Source organism: Indicator indicator, chromosome 5, assembly GCF_027791375.1.
Source record: "Indicator indicator isolate 239-I01 chromosome 5, UM_Iind_1.1, whole genome shotgun sequence".
Lineage (NCBI taxonomy): Eukaryota > Metazoa > Chordata > Aves > Piciformes > Indicatoridae > Indicator > Indicator indicator.
Window position 1 is genome coordinate 270,635 of NC_072014.1, and position 14,652 is coordinate 285,286.

The window sequence follows — 14,652 nt, forward strand, 5'->3', positions numbered from 1 at the left end:
AGAAACTTCTTTCCAGTGAGGGTGACAGAGCCCTGGAACAGGCTCCCCAGGGGGGTTGTGGAGTCTCCTTCTCTGAAGACTTTCAAACCCCACCTGGATGCATTCCTGTGCAGACTACCCTAAGTGATCCTGCTCTGGCAGGGGGGTTGGACCCTCCCTTGAGGTCCCTTCCAACCTCTGATATACTGTGTGTGATACTGTGAAGCATGCACTTCGCGTCAGTCCACCACGAGGAGCCTGATGAAGCCACAAGCGTGCCTCCTGCCGCTGTACCTGGTGCTCACCGGAGCGAGCAGCGGCCGGGTTCTGCTCGGCCAGGCAACAGCAGGGGCCCCCTCGCTCCTCCTGCTGCTCCCTGCCCTGCTGCCAGCCGCGTTGCCATGACTGCTCCGAGCCTGGCTCCGGACAGCTCCCGGGCGCCGCAACAATCAATCACAGAGGCTCTCTTAGCAGGTCTTTAAGAAGTCGCAGTCCCTCCGGGCCGGCCAGGAGCGCCGGGATGAACGCAGTGCCGCTGGTGTGAGCACATCAGCAGCGACGACTTCAAGCCAGCAGGGGTGGCTGGACTGAATGTCTTTGGCTCAGACATGCCCACAGTGTCAGCTCTTGCATCTGAGGGAGATCGCGTCTCCCGTTGCAGGGGAATCAGGACTGCCTTCAGCTGCTCCAGTGGGACTGCCAGAAGTGACTGGTGTCTGCTCAAACCCTGAGCAGCCTCAGTTGGCTCCACAGCAATAATGCTGTGGCATTAGCACTCAGCACACTGCCTGATCACAGAAAAGCCCTCTGGGCTTTCTTTGTGCTCGTGGTTTATTTCTCTTTTTCCTCTCTGCCGAATGCACACAACTGAAAGGTTAGCTGAGGAGGGACTGATGCCCTGGCAGATGTCCAGATGTGAGCTGTAGCTTCTTTCTAGAAATTACTTTCTTGGGCTCCCACAAAAGGCACTGAAGCAGCTGGACTCACGCTGGACTTTTACTAGCAGTGCCCCTGGGCATTTAGAGAGAACCTTTCTTGCCTCATGTATTTTTCCTGCCCAGGTGGTGTGTCCTGTGGAGAAAGAGCAGGAGGCCACCACTGCATACAGAGAGCTCACACAACTACCAGACCAGACTTAGGTGTGAAACAGCAGCGAGAAGGAAAGTAGTGCTCAGAGGAAGGGAGACAAAGGGGCTGGCTGTGCAAGCTGGGTCAGCAGAGTGGAGGTGCCCTGGTCACAGGGTGTCCATTTACTACTTACATTTCCTCCCCCTGCAGCATGTTTGATGTTATCTCTGGAACCACACCGGGACTGAATATCGCTAAAATCGATCTTCTTGTTTAAAATCCTAACCTAAAAGGAATTGGAGGCAACTTAACCACATACCACACACACACACACACACACACACTCCATCAGAGGGCAGGGTGAGGGAGCCTCCTGCTCTCACTCCTTCTCCTGAGGCTTGCATTGACATGTGGGAAGGTAAACCATGCCAATCTCTACCCTTAGCACTCTGCTGCCCTTCTTCTACCTCAAAAAGCAGTGGTGAAATACAAAGGGGAAAGTTTTCATACTGGCAGGTGTGGGAGATGGCTTCTCCCTGGAAAGCTCTAAGACAACTCTCTACAACTACCTGAAGGGAGGTTGTAGCCAGGTGGGGGTTGGTCTCTTCTCCCAGGCAAGCAGCACCAGAACAAGAGGACACAGTCTCAAGCTGCACCAGGGGAGGTTTAGGCTGGAGGTGAGGAGAAAGTTCTTCACAGAAAGAGAGATTGGCCATTTGGATGTGCTGCCCAGGGAGGTGGTGGAGTCACCATCTCTGGAGGTGTTCAAAAGGATTGGACATGGCACTTGAAGCCATGGTTTAGTTAGTCATGAGGTGCTGGGTGAGAGGTTGGACTTGATGATCTCTGAGGTCTTTTCCAACCTGATTGATTCTATGAATTCCTTGCTTGCCTTGAGTAGACATAGTGCTAGGACAGCCTTTCCTAGGCTCTCTTGAGCGATGTCCACTTTTTCTGGCCACAAGAAGGTTGAAACTTCCTTCCCACAGCTCAGCACTCTCCAGCCTCTGATGCAGAAAAGCCAGATCCAGCCAGCTCAGGGAAAAGCAGAAACCCTTCTGCCATGCACTTTTACCTCATGAGGGTGGTGAGACACTGGCACAGGTTGCCCAGGGAGGTGGTGGAAGCCTCATCCCTGGAGGTTTTTGCAGCCAGGTTGGATGTGGCTGTGAGCAACTTGCTGTAGTGTGAGGTGTCCCTGCCCATGGCAGGGGGCTTGGGACTGGCTGAGCCTTGAGGTCGCTTATAACCCTGACAATTCTATGATTCTATGCAGCCCTAACAGCAGTTACTTTCACACAGCAGAGCTCAGAGCCTCCTGTGAGAGGGGACTGACAAAATCAATCAAACTGAAGTCCGAGCTCTTACTGCACTCTCTCTTTGTTGTCTTCTATTAGAGGGCAATGCAGAAAACAACAGCATCTGGGAAGAAACTCCAGCTGCAATCATTGACTGGATTTCTGGTGCTGGCTCTAACATTAGCCACAACACCCTTCTGGTGCTGGCAGCACTGTGCTCCTCCCTTGTGCTTGATGTTTCTGGCAGAACAAGAAGGATATGGAGGTGCTGGAAGGTGTCCAGAGAAGGGCCACGAGGATGAGCAGAGGGCTGGAGCTGCTCTGCTCTGGAGACAGACTGGGGTTGTTCAGTCTGGAGAGGAGAAGGCTCTGAGGAGACCTTCTTGTGGCCTTCCAGGATCTGAAGGGGGCTCCAAGAAAGCTGGGGAGGGACTTTTGAGGGTGTCAGGGAGTGATAGGACTGGGGGGAATGGAGCAAAACTAGAAGTGGGGAGATTGAGATTGGGTGTTAGGAAGAAGTTGTTCCCCATGAGGGTGGTGAGAGACTGGCAGAGGTTGCCCAGGGAGGTGGTGGAAGCCTCCTGCCTGGAGGTTTTTGCAGCCAGGCTGGATGTGGCTGTGAGCAACCTGCTGGAGTGTGAGGTGTCCCTGCCCATGGCAGGGAGGTTGGAACTGGATGAGCCTTGAGGTCCCTTCCAACCCTGACAATCCTGTGATTCTAACAAGGGCACCACTTTCACTTGTGGGTGCCAGCCTCCCTTTATAGATGCCATCAGGAGCCCACATTTTTCTGTGTTAGCTTAGCCACAGCCGCACTGCAGGCATATGCCAGTGCCTGAAAGTGAACTTTGTGAGGAGCAGGCCATGCTCTCCCAGGCTTGACCCTCACTTTGACCTCTGTGTTCAAGTAGTTCCTCCATCTAACAGCTGCCACCAGTGCTTGATCTCCCAGGGAAGGATGTGCTGCTGGGTGGCAGTTCCCAGTAGGCAGGGTGCAGGGTACACATCTGAGGGTCACTACATCCAAGGCATCTGAGCAAGGGCAGGGGATTGCTCTCCCTGGACCTTTCAGGTGAGTGAGAAGGATTTTCTGCCTTCTTTGCATCCAGAGTGCCACCCATGCAGCATATTTTGCTTGTGCTTTCTCCCAGTCTGCTGTTTGTTCCCCACTCCCATACCCCAGTGCTATACAGGAGAAGTGTCACACCAGTTACAGAGACACATGCCAGATGTGCAGTCACACCTGGGACCCAGAGAGCTTCAGGCCAGACCTAGTGGAGCAAACCAGCCAGCCTGCCTGGCTGCTCCTGAGCACAGCTCCCTCAGCAGTGGATCAGCAGCACCTCTCAGCGAGGGCCACAGGGATGCATCTGCTCTGAAAATGCTGACTTAGCAGTCATGACAAGACCTCAGTGCTGTGGGCCTGAGGGCCTTGGAGCTTAAACTGGAGCCAAAGCAAGGTGATGAGTTGAAAGGGTGCCTTTGATCCAGTGCCTAAAGGCTGATTTGCACCCAGAAGTCTGACAATTTATGAGTCTCATGGCCGATGGTCCTGGCTGGCACCAGGACCAATCACTCCAATTATCCTCTCTGCCTCCCTGGGTGAAATGTGACCCTGTGTAGAGGGGGCAGCAGGAGACCTATGCATCACTTACGTCCTGTGCTGAGGGCTGAAGTTAGCTGAGTGATGTGGCTGTGGTGTGCTGGCCATGGAATCACAGAGTGATAGGGGTTGGAAGGGACCTCCAGAGATCACCCAGTCCAACCCCCTGCCAAAGCAGGATCACCCAGAGGAGTGCACACAGGAATGCATCCAGGCAGGTTTTGAAAGGCTCCAGAGGAAAAGACTTCACAATCTCTCTGGGTAGCCTGCTGGAGTGCTCCACCAGCCTCAAAGTAAGGAAGTTCATCCTCATGTTTAGATGGAACTTCCTATGTTCAAATCTGTTCCTGTTACCTCTCAGAATTATAGAATCATAGAATCACCCAGGATGGAAGAGACCTCCAAGATCATCCAGTCCAACCTATCACCCAGCTCTAAGCAATCAACCAGACCATGGCACTGAGTGCCTCATCCAGGCTTCTCTTGAACATCTCCAGGGATGGTGACTCCACCACCTCCCTGGGCAGCACATTCCAATGGCAAATCTCTCTCTCTGGGAAGAACTTTCTCCTAATACCCAGCCCAAACCTCCCTTGGCACAAATTGAGACTGTGTCCCCTCATTCTGCAGCTGCTTGCCTGGCAGAAGAGACCAACCCCCACCTGGCTACAACCTCCCTTCAGGGAGCTGTAGAGAGCAAGAAGGTCTCCCCTGAGCCTCCTCTTCTGCAGGCTAAACACCCCCAGCTCCCTCAGCCTCTCCTCACAGGGCTGTGCTCCAGACCCCTCCCCAGCCTTGCTGCCCTTCTCTGGACACCTTCCAGCATCTCAACATCTTTCTTCAACTGAGGAGCCCAGACCTGGACACAGCACTCAAGGTGTGGCCTAACCAGTGCTGAGCACAGGGCAGGATGACTTCCCTGCTCCTGCTGACCACACTCTTGCTGATGCAGGCCAGGATGCCATTGGCCTTCTTGGCCACCTGGGCACACTGCTGGCTCCTCTTCAGCTGCTCTCCATCAGCACCCCCAGGTCCCTCTCTGCCTGGCTGCTCTCCAGCCACTCTGTCCCCAGCCTGTAGCACTGCCTGGGGTTGTTGTGGCCCAAGTGTAGAACCCTGCACTAAGCCTTTTTAAACCTCATGCCCTTGGACTCTGCCCATCTGTTCAGCCTGGCAAGGTCCCTCTGCAGAGCCCTCCTACCCTCTAACAGATCCACACCTGCTGCTTACTTGGTGTCATCTGCAAAATTCCTGATGATGGACTCAATCCTCTTGTCCAGATCATCAATAAAGATATTGAACAGGATGGGGCCCAGCACTGATCCCTGGGGACACCACTAGTGCCTGGCTGCCAGCTGGCAGTGGCACCATTCACCACCACTCTCTGGGCCTGGCCCTCCAGCCAGTTCTTGACCCAGCTCTTGTCCTGTCACTGGGCAGCACTGAAGAGAAGACTGGCCCCATCCTCCTGCCACCCAGCCTTGAAGTATTTATAAGCATTGCTAAGATCTCCCCTCAGCAGGGATCCCCTCTCAGGCTTCTCCAGGCTAAAAAGCCCTAATTCCCTCAGCTTCTTTTTCATAAGAGAGATGTTCTAATCACCTCATCATCTCCACTGGAGTGCTGTGTGCAGGTCTGGAGCCCTCAACACAGGAAGGATATGGACCTGATGGAGAGGGTCCAGAGGAGGGCCAGGAAAATGCTCAGGGGTTTGGAGCAGCTCTGCTGTGAGGCCAGGCTGAGGGAGCTGGGGGTGTTCAGCCTGGAGAAGAGAAGGCTGCAGGGAGACCTAAGAGCAACCTGCCAGGACCTGAAGGGGGCTGCAAGAAGGCTGCAGAGAGACTGTTTGCAAAGGGCTGCAGGGACAGGAGCAGGGACAATGGCTTCAAAGTAGAGCAGAGCAGATTGAGATTGGATGTGAGGAACAAGTTGTGCAGCGTGAGGGTGGTGGAACACTGGAAGAGGTTGTCCAGGGAGGTGGTTGAGGCTCCATCCCTGGAGATATTGAAAGTGAGGCTGGAGAGGGCTGTGGGCAACCTGCTCTAGTTGGGGATGTCCCTGCTGAGTGCAGAGGGGTTGGACTGGATGAGCTTTGGAGGTCCCATACAGCCTGGACCATTCTATGATTCCTTGATTCTCTGATTCTGTGATTCTATGACTCACAATCTTTTTCTGTATCCTCTCAAGCAGCTCCCTGTCCTCCTCGAGCAGGGGAGCTCAGAACTGGACATAGCACTCTCCTCATCAGTGCTGCGTCCAGTTGAAGCTTGACCTGCCTGTCAGAGACTTCACCTTCTCCCCTCAGTCCAGGTTTTCCCTCATGATCTGTTCCTCCCTTTCTTGGAATACATCTCTGCAGCTCTTTGAATGACAACTACCCTCTATTACTAAGTGTTGCACAAACTACTGGAGCCTTCTTTCCTATGGATTAAGGCTTTAAAGTGTGCAAATCCTCCATCCTACAGTCTTTGGCAAGTCACAGGAGCAGAGGATGTTAGGGGTTGGAAGGGACCTCCAGAGATCTTCCAGTCCAACCCTCCTGCCAGAGCAGGACCAGAGAATCCAGCACAGGTCACACAGGAACACATCCAGACAGGGCTGCAAAGGCTCCAGAGAAGGAGACTCCACAACCTCTCTGGACAGCCTGTTCCAGGGCTCTGTCACCCTCACTGTGAAGAAGTTCTTCCTTATGTTGAGGTGGAATCTCCTGTGCTGCAGTTTCCATCCATTGCCCTTTGTCCTATCACAGGGTGTGACTGAGCAGAGCCTGTCCCTGTCCCTTCCTTCCTGACCCCCAGCCCTCAGCTATTGATAGACATTGATCAGATCCCTCTCAGCCTTCTCTTCTCCACACTAAACAGCCCCAGGGCTCTCAGTCTCTCTTCCCAGGGCAGATGCTCAAGTCCCCTAAGCATCCTCCTGCCTCTCCCTTGGCCTCTCTCCAGCAGCTCTCTGTCTCTCTTGACCTGGGCAGCCCCAAACTGGACACAGGATTGCAGCTGTGGTCTCAGCAGGGCAGAGCAGAGGGGGAGCAGAACCTCCCCAGCCCTGCTGGCCACACTTTTCTTGCTGCCCCCCAGGCTCCCCTTGGCTCTCTTGGCCACCAGGGCACATTGCTGTCCCATGCAGAACTTGCTGCCCACCAGCACTCCAAGCTCTTTCTCCATGGAGCTGCTCTCCAGCAGGGCATTCCCTGACCTGTCCTGGTGCCTGCTGTTGTTCCTCCCCAGCTGCAGGACCCTGCCCTTGTCCTGATTGACCTCCAGGAGGTTTGCCTGCAGCCAGCTCTCAGCCTGTGCAGCTCTGGTTGGATGCAGCACAGCCTGACAGGTGTCAGCCACCCCCCAGGTTGGGATCAGCAGAACTTGCTGAGGGTGCACTCAGTGTCCTCAGCCAGGTTGTTGATGAAGATATTGAACAAAATTGGGCCCAGTACTGACCCCCATGACAGAGTTGTGCTAAGTCTCTGCTTTGTGCCCAGGCAACAACCACCATCCATGGTGGAGGCACCACCTGTGTTTCTAACCACTGTTCCCTTGCCAACACTGCTTGAAGCTGGCCAAGAAGTTACAGATGAGTTGAGGAAGGCTGAGCTTGCCAGCCAGCCAGCCTGACTGCAGGAGCTTTGTTTCCTTTGAGAAATCAGACTGTAAACACAAGAGAGAGATAGAGAGGAGTACCAGAGGGGGACAGGAACTCTTTAGGCTAAAAAGAAACTTTGCATTCTTTGTTTGCAAGCCAAACTGACTGTGAATTATTTGAAGCTGGAATGCAGAGGGAGCTTTGTAACTGTCCAAGCAGGGAGGCTCTGGAACTGCCTCCTAAGGGGACAGAGCTATGACAAGAAAAGGGTGAACTTTTCTGATGGCACTTGATGAAAGGAATTAAGATGATGCAGCTGCCTGGGATGGAGACAGCACCAAGGCCGTGACTCACCAGGAAGGTCTCTGTCTTCCTGACTGTGTCTGCACATCTCCTGTGGGCATGGAGCTGTGGTGGTGATGTTGAATGGGTTGCCCAGGGAGGTGGTGGAAGCCTCATCCCTGGAGGCTTTTGCAGCCAGGCTGGATGTGGCTGTGAGCAACCTGCTGTAGTGTGAGGTGTCCCTGCCCATGGCAGGGGTTTGGAACTGGATGAGCCTTGAGGTCCCTTCCAACCCTGACAATTATGTGATTCTATATATCTGCACTTCAGCTGTGCTGCACAGGAAATGAGAGATCCATCCTGCCCATGCTCTCACTCAGAAAGGGAACATTGTAGTCTGTGGCAGAAACACCCCCACTAAACATCCCCACTCACTAACCATTCCAACAGGATAATGTCCTGGCAGAGTCCTTCGTAACCCCTGCCAGCCTGAAATGGAAACACTCTCTGTAGTTAGCAAACTCCTGGCCAGGCTGGCAGCCCATGGCCTGGACAGGTTCACTCTGTGCTGGGTTAGGAACTGGCTGATGGCTGTGCCCAGAGAGTGGTGGTGAATGGTGCCACTGCCAGCTGGCAGCCAGGCACTAGTGGTGTCCCCAGGGATCAGTGCTGGGCCCCATCCTGTTCAATATCTTTATTGATGATCTGGACAAGAGGATTGAGTCCATCATCAGGAATTTTGCAGATGACACCAAGCTGGGAGCAGGAGTTGATCTGTTGGAGGGCAGGAGGGCTCTGCAGAGGGACCTTGCCAGGCTGGGCAGATGTGCAGAGTCCAAGGCCATGAGGTTTAAAAAGGCTGAGTGCTGCGTTCTACACTTTGGCCACAACAACCCCAGGCAGTGCTACAGGCTGGGGACAGAGTGGCTGGAGAGCAGCCAGGCAGAGAGGGACCTGGGGGTGCTGGTGGAGAGCAGCTGAAGAGGAGCCAGCAGTGTGCCCAGGTGGCCAAGAAGGCCAATGGCATCCTGGCCTGCATCAGCAATAGTGTGGCCAGCAGGAGCAGGGAAGTCATCCTGCCCTGTGCTCAGCACTGGTTAGGGCACACCTTGAGTGCTGTGTCCAGGTCTGGGCTCCTCAGTTGAAGAAAGATGTTGAGGTGCTGGAAGGTGTCCAGAGAAGGGCAGCAAGGCTGGGGAGGGGTCTGGAGCACAGCCCTGTGAGGAGAGGCTGAGGGAGCTGGGGGTGTTTAGCCTGGAGAAGAGGAGGCTCAGGGGAGACCTTCTTGCTCTCTACAACTGCCTGAAAGGAGGTTGTAGCCAGGTGGGGGTTGGGCTCTTCTGCCAGGCAAGCAGTGACAGAAGGAGAGGACACAGTCTCAAGCTGCACTAGGGGAGGTTTGGGTTGGGTGTGAGGAAGAAATTCTTCCCAGCAAGAGAGATTGGCCCTTGGGATGTGCTGTCCAGGGAGGTGGTGGAGTCACCATCCCTGGAGGTGTTCAAAAGAAGTCTAGATGAGGCACTTGGAGCCATGGTTTAGTTGTCAGGAGGTGTTAGGTGATGATAGGTAATAGGTTGGACTTGATGATCTCTGAGGTCTTTTCCAACCTGGTTGGTTCTGTGATTCTTCTGATCTGCTGCTGCTTTGTCTATGTGTGCTGGACAGGGCCCAGAAATCAAGGTTTTGCTCAGGACCAAGATGAGGTTCCCAAGCATTTGTCATATCCATGTAAAGCCCAATCCAAGTGACCAATCCAGCCTCACAGACACCACTGTGTTTGTGTCACAAAACCACAGTGCCCAAGGGAAAACTGGCTCCTGTCTGAAGCCCTGATGCTCTGACAGGCTTTCCTCCAGCTCTGTCCTCAGATGACTCCTCCACAATGGTTCAGAAGGGAGGCCCAGGGCAGCCTGCATGCCAGTGTGCACCCAGCATAGCCTCCCTGACTCATGCTGCTTTGAGGTAGTGCTCAGCATGGATCAGATATCTCAATGCCATCTCTCAAAGCACTGGGAGATGCAGGGCATTTATGGGCAGCCTGCTAGGAAACTAAGTGTTGAAGGTCATTTTTGTTGTTGTTGAGAGTTCATTTAGATGAGCCAGATATTGATCTGCATTCAAGCAGGGTAAACTAACTCCCTACCTACAGAGAGTGTCCTGACTACAGAGTGGCAACCTAAAAATGATCCAATGGCAACACCTACACCGCACCAGAGGAGATGTCTTCCAGTTAAGTTGGCTGACATGAGGAGAAGAGGCAGGCCAGCAAGACCTGGGAATCTCCAAGTTAGATATATGCCTCCCCAGGACTGTTCCCAGGAGGTGAAACTGGATTTCAAAGTCTCTAAGGACAACCATGGCCAACCCTGCTCTGTCAGTACTGCACTGCTGGGGTCCAGGTGAGCATAAGTTTGCAGAAACACTGAGTGGATGGCAAGGAAATGCAAGAGAGAATTCAGTTCAGTTGTGCCTCATTGCCAAAGACAACACAAGATCACAGAATCAACCAGGCTGGAAAAGACCTCAGAGATCATCCAGTCCAACCTCTCACCCAGCACCATCCAATCAACTCACCCATGGCACTGAGTGCCTCATCCAGGCTGCTTTGAAACACTTCCAGGGATGGTGACTCCACCACCTCCCTGGGCAGCACATCCCAAGGCCCAATCTGGGAAGAATTTCTTCCTCACATCCAGCCCAAACCTCCCCTGGCACAGCTTGAGACTGTGTCCTCTCCTTCTGTCACTGCTTGCCTGGGAGAAGAGACCAACCCCCACCTGACTACAACCTCCCTTCAGGGAGTTGTAGAGAGCAATGAGGTCTCCCCTGAGCCTCCTCTTCTGCAGGCTAAACACCCCCAGCTCCCTCATGCCTCTCCTCACAGGGCTGTGCTCCAGACCCCTCCCCAGCCTTGTGCTCCAGACCCTTCCCCAGCCTTGTTGCATTTCTCTGGACACCTTCCAGCATCTCAACATCTTTCTTAAACTGAGGGGCCCAGAACTGGACTCTCAAGGTGTGGCCTAACCAGTGCTGAGCACAGGGGAGTACAGACAACTGAAAGCTCCTTATGAAAGAGTTGAGTTCCATTGCTGCCTGGAGTCAGTGAGTTCAGCTCTTCTTCACAGCAAGAGGGAAAGCTCCTAACTTCCATCATCTGGTTAGAGAAGCCACAAACAGCTTTCTTCCTATGCTGTGCTACACTGGTATGCAGCAAAACAAAGCTACTTGAAGAACCAAACATGTGACGTTGATGAAATTACAGGCTCTCAGTTTATTTTCCATGCAGCTGATAACTTCTGTCCTCCCTGCCCTACAATAATGGCCTCTAAGAAGCTCTGCCACAAACGCTGTGCCTGTAGCATGTAAAAATAATCTAAAAGCCTGGCTCTGCTTGCCATTGGAACATGCTGCAGGGCTGTGATGTTGGGAGAAGCTCCCAGCCTCCTAACATCTCTCCAAAAAGGGGAGGTTTCTCTGACTGGTAACCAGAACATCCCAGTCATTTGACAGACCTACATCTCAGGAACCAGACAACCAGAGCCTGGGCTGCAGCAAGAGAAGTGTGGCCAGCAGGGCCAGGGAGGGGATTCTCCCCCTCTGCTCCACTCTGCTCAGACCCCACCTGGAGCTCTGGGTCCAGTTCTGGAGCCTCTGTTCCAGGAAGGATCTGGAGGTGCTGGAAGGTGTCCAGAGAAGGGCCATGAGGATGAGCAGAGGACTGGAGCTGTTCTGCTCTGGAGACAGCCTGAGAGAGTTGGGGTTGTGCAGTCTGGAGAAGAGAAGGCTCTGAGGAGACCTTCTTGTAGCCTTCCAGGATCTGAAGGGGCTACAGTGAATCCCCTGTTGCCAGGATGAGGCTTCCACCACCTCTTTGGGCAACCTGTGCCAGTGTCTCACCACTCTCATGGGGAACAACTTCTTCCTAACATCCAATCTGAATCTCCCCTTCTTAGCTTGGATCCATTCCCCCCAGTCCTATCACTCCCTGACACCCTCAAAAGTCCCTCCCCAGCTTTCTTGGAGCCCCCTTCAGATCCTGGAAGGCCACAAGAAGGTCTCCAGGGAGCCTTCTCCTCTCCAGACTGCACAACCCCAACTCTCTCAGCCTGTCCTCATAGGAGAGCAGCTCCAGCCCTCTGCTCATCCTCATGGCCCTTCTCTGTCTGTGTCTCTCTTTGTGTCTAAATCTCTCTCTCTGTCTCTGGATATTTGTCTGTGTAGATAATGCCCTGCTGAAGCCTCACCTGAAGCATTGTGTCCAGACCTGGGCTCCCCAGTTCAGGAGAGTCAGGGAACTGCTTGAGAGGACACAGTGAAGGGCTCCACAGATGAGGATGTGAATAGAACATCTCAGTAATGAAGAAAGGCTGAGGGCCTTGGGGCTTCTTAGCCTGGAGAGGAGAAGCCTGTGGGGGGATCTTATCAGTGCTTATACATACTTCAAGGTTGGGTGGCAGGAGGATAGGGACCCTGCTGATGACTACCAACCACTTTCCATCAAAGAAACTTTGTGACACTTCTTAGAGCCTGGCAGTGATTGCTTCACTTTTCTCAGACAGGAGGCAGGAAGCAAATCTTGCTTTTTATCCTGAATAATTCAAGGCTTAACTGTACAGACTGTACTTGGGCAAGCCTTCCACTAAGGGAGTGTGCTCTGAATGCAGGAGCTGCAAAGATGGTATTTCTGTACAATCTGCCATCATCAGCCAAAATTCTGCATTTCAGAGAGATCAAAGTCATGGCTTGGAGCTGTTGCAGAGCTCTGAAGGTGTGCCTGAAACACCCAATCCTTCTTTGAATTTGTTGATGTGCAGTTCAGAAGGGATGAGTCAGTTTCTACTTTTCACTCTAGAACAAATCCCCTGGAAACTCTTCCAAATCCACAACCCCAGGAATGTGTAAAGAAGTGACTGGCTTGAGAGCAGCCCTGAAGAAAAGGCCTTGGGGGTGCTGGGGGAGGAGAAGCTCAGCAGGAGCCAGCAGTGAGCACTTGCAGCCCAGAGAGCCAAGCAGAGCCTGGGCTGCAGCAAGAGAAGTGTGGCCAGCAGGGCCAGGGAGGGGATTCTCCCCCTCTGCTCCACTCTGTGAGACAACACCTGGAATATTGCATCCAGTTCTGGGCTCCCCAGTTCAGGAGGGACAGGGATCTGCTGGAGAGAGTCCAAGGGAGGGCTGCAAGGATGCTGAAGGGACTGGAGCACTGCCTGGGGAGGAGAGGCTGAGAGCCCTGGGGGTGGTTAGCGTGGAGAGGAGAAGACTGAGAGGGATCTGATCAATGTCTATCAATAGCTGAGGGCTGGGGGTCAGGAAGGAAGGGACAGGGACAGGCTCTGCTCAGTTGCACCCTGGGGTAGGACAAGGGGCAATGGATGGAAACTGCAGCACAGGAGGTTCCATCTCAACATGAGGAGGAACTTCTTTACTGGGAGGGTGACAGAGCTCTGGAACAGGCTGCCCAGAGAGGTTGTGGAGTCTCCTTCTCTGGAGCCTTTCCAGCCCTGTCTGGATGTGTTCCTGTGTGACCTGTGCTGGATTCTCTGGTCCTGCTCTGGCAGGGGGGTTGGACTGGAGGATCTCCAGAGGTCCCTTTCAACCCTCAACATCCTCTGATCCTGTAATCCTGTAAATCCTGCATTTTGACTGGTCCCTTCCAACATTTGGTGAGCTCTGTCTCTGATAACAGAGATTTCAACAAGGTCCTGCAGATGGGTCAAGGCAATCTTAAGAACAAATACAGGCTTGATAGAGAATGAATTGAAACTTCAGGTCCTTCTTGAGGAGAAGAACTCAGGGCTGTTGGTTGACAACAAGCTCAGCAGGAGGTGGCAATGTGCCCATGCAGCCCAGAGGGCAAATTGTGTCCTGGGCTGCATCCAAAGCCAGCAGCACGAGAGAGAGGATTCTCCCCCTCTAATCTACTCTGGTGAGACTACACCTGGAGTATTGTTTTCGTTTCTGAGGTCCCCAAAATAAGAAGGACCTGGAGGTGTTGGAGGAAATCCAGAGGAGGGCCATGAAAATAATCAGGGGCTGGAGCTTCTCCCCAATGAAAAAGAAGAGCTGAGAGATTTCACAGCATCAGAGGCTCACAGGATTTTAGGGGTTGGAAGGGACCTCAGGAGATCATCAAGTTCAACCCCCCTACCAGAGCAGGACCAGAGAATCCAGCACAGGTCACACAGGAACATATCCAGATGGTTAGTTGTGGTTGTTCAGGCTGAAGAAGAGAAGGCTCCAAGGAGATCTTACATTGGCTGTCCAGTAGATAAAGAGGGCCTGCAAAAAAGCCAGAGTAGGACTTTTTTGCAAGGGCATGGAGTGACAGGACAAGGGGTGGTGGCTTTAAACTGAGAGAGGGTAGACTTAGAATGGTGGTAAGGAAGAAATTCTTCACTGTGAGGGTGGTGAGGCACTGGAACAGGTTGCCCAGAGAAGTTGCCTAGGTAGTGCCCAAGACAGGGTTGGAAGTAGATGGTCTCTAAGGTCCCTTCCAATCCAAACCATTTTCTGCCTCTATGATTTGATTACCTGTTCAGTTTTCAGACAGAAGCCATCCTCTTGACAATGTGCTTCCCCACAGAACTCTGCAAGGTATGAAACTAGCTCTCCAGCTTTTAATTGCACCAACATGTCCCTGAATTCTTCCTTCTGTCAGACAGTGAGGACAGGCACCCCTGATCTGCCTCATTACACATCCACCTTGTCTTGTCTTAGATACATGCTCCATCTTAGGTAATTTAAGCCCTGTTCCTGCTTTTTCAAACCTCACAGCAAGAAAAATCACTTAAGTCTGACATCTGTCCTCTCCCATCATCTTTAAATTAGGGGAAGATTTACCAG

The 14,652-nt window shown here is 53.0% G+C and overlaps 1 protein-coding gene across 1 annotated transcript in view; it reads right to left on the reverse strand.

Moving 5' to 3' along the window:
* Positions 1-14,652, reverse strand: part of MAP2 (microtubule associated protein 2) — a 98,815-nt gene that overhangs the window by 5,191 nt on the left and 78,972 nt on the right. The window lies entirely within an intron of this gene.